The sequence below is a fragment of the Squalius cephalus genome (assembly GCF_949319135.1).
Source record: "Squalius cephalus genome assembly, chromosome: 20".
In the NCBI taxonomy this organism is placed as follows: domain Eukaryota; kingdom Metazoa; phylum Chordata; class Actinopteri; order Cypriniformes; family Leuciscidae; genus Squalius; species Squalius cephalus.
In genome coordinates this window covers 29,475,653-29,478,010 of record NC_137141.1, presented here as the reverse complement: position 1 = coordinate 29,478,010, position 2,358 = coordinate 29,475,653, and positions in this window count along the sequence as shown.

The window sequence follows — 2,358 nt, the reverse complement described above, 5'->3', positions numbered from 1 at the left end:
ATGCTGCTGGAAATAGAGTAATCAGTGTCCCAATGTGTCCTTACCAGGGGTCCTTACTGTCCTTACCAGTGCCTGAATTCATGTAGGCCTACTCGATATAGCCTACTGATTCACGACCCCAGAAGCTAGGGAGCATGGTCGGCTAGTATAATAGCCTAAAAGATGTTACTATTCATATACATTTTGTGTTTATTGATTCTAATATTGTTGTTCCTCCTGCCTTCATTAGGGGATGGCGTAGTCAGTTTGAGTTACTAGTACTACATTAACATGAAGATATTGATGTTGAAGATATTGAATGATTACAGGTGAAAATGGGAATGAAACTCACTAACTTAGTGTCAGTGACCTCTGGTGGAGAACTGGTGACATGACGGCTGTGAATATCAGTTTTTACCATGGTTTTTACCAATCAATTTAATGTGCATTTTATTATGACTATGGAAGACAGCAGAAAGCATTTTGTTCTTGAGAATGCAGAAGGAAATGTTAATCTGAGTTTTTATCACTCACAAAAAAACAAACAGTGATGAAGATACTGACCAGAAATGCTCACTCACCTTATTGCTTGTGCCCTGTGAACATTTGAGTGGTTTTATACTCTGTCTCTGAGGGTCTTGTTCATCATTTTAATTAAAAAAAAAAAAAAAAAATCCTATAGCTCAAACAGTAGAGTGCTGTTGACGCTTGCAGCGCCAAGGTCATGGGTTCAATTCCCAGGGAAAGCAAGAATTGATAAGAATGTAAATGTGTGAACCTTGAAATGCAATGTAAGTCGCTTTGGATAAAAGCATCTGCCAAATGCGTAAATGTAAGTCCACATTTTATTGACTCTTTTGTGCTTATTTGTAGCCAAGATTAACACATCTGCTTATTGTGACGTTTAAAAAATGGTTAAGCCTACATGGTTGGTTTTACCAACAGATGGTTTTAAAGCTTTTAAAAGATATTTGCCTTGGTATATTTTTATCCAAAGTAACCTCACAGTTCCACACTGATTGCACATTCTTCTACAGTAGTCAACATTTGAAGTGGATCAAAACCTTTCATTAAAGGTGAACTAAGTAACTTTTTTTACCTTAACTGAACAGCTTCGGAGTCATTGGAGTGGTTATATTACTTATTTCGGGTTGAATGGTGGTCGTTTCGCACCCCCCTGGTGCCCGTGAGCGGAAAATACGCACTTGCAACTTTGAGCCGGCGGGCCGCCGGCCGCCGCGTCAGGAAGTCTCGCGTGATATCAGGTCTCGCGATGTAAACAATTGCCTTACGGCCAAAAGAAATCTGCTAAAATGCTGTCATTATTGCGCTCCCTCACGCTGTTCTAACCCGAATGAAGAAGACGTTTTAAAGAATGTCCCATCTGCTTTGATGTTGTTGATCTACTAGCCTCTGGTGTCTGAGAATCACCAACGAGTTTTTACAACAGTCTTGTCAAATATCTATTCCGAAGCTGTGGGGGGAGCTCTAGAGAGAAACCTGCGAGCAAAAAGCGAGAATACAGCGAAGAAATCCCGAAGCTTCATGAATTTTGAACAATACCCGTTCTTGTCGGTCTTTGGTGTTTTATGCCCCCAACGTCGCCTTCCAGGCAGCGAGGGGATGGGTAGGTTTAAGGTTGAGGGTAGGGTTAGCTGCCTCTAAGGAGCCATTGGGGGCATAAAACACCATCGAGCGTTCTTGTCTTAGGACAACTTTGATTCACTTTTTTGATCCGCTTCAAATGCACTGTAGTTTGGCACTATCAAACCCTACTCCTCTCTTTGTACAGAGACAGTTCTTGATCTGACTTGTCTGGTTTTCATTTGCATATAGCCTACTGTATTGACACAAGGATTTAAATGCCTAATACATACCTGGCTGGCATGAGTGTTAATTTGTTACTATGGCCATAATTTATATATTTTATACTCATCATTAAATAAATTAATTAATGAATTTAATTAAATAATTAATTAATTTAAATTAATATAAATTGTAATTCATGATCATTATAATGATGAAGCCTGCAGTAGAATTCTACCTTCAAAGCAAGTCCAGGCAGGATAAACTGGTTTGTGCTGCACTGAATGCATTTTTGGAGGCCTTGCATAAACCCATACTATAAGAGCAAACTAAACTGTAATAGAGTGTCTAAAAAAACAGCATGTATTTTATAATATGAAAATAATAATAATAACAATAATAACTTGCTAATGTGAAACACGTAGACCAACGTTTTGTCCTTTGGCAAATGTGGAGGATTTCAGTGTCTTATAATGAAAAAGTTCAGATGAGTTTCTGTCAATCACTTCTTTGTTATAAACACCTACGCTGGGAATGGGGGAGGGCTTCTACAAGTGTTTAAAAGCTTGAAGT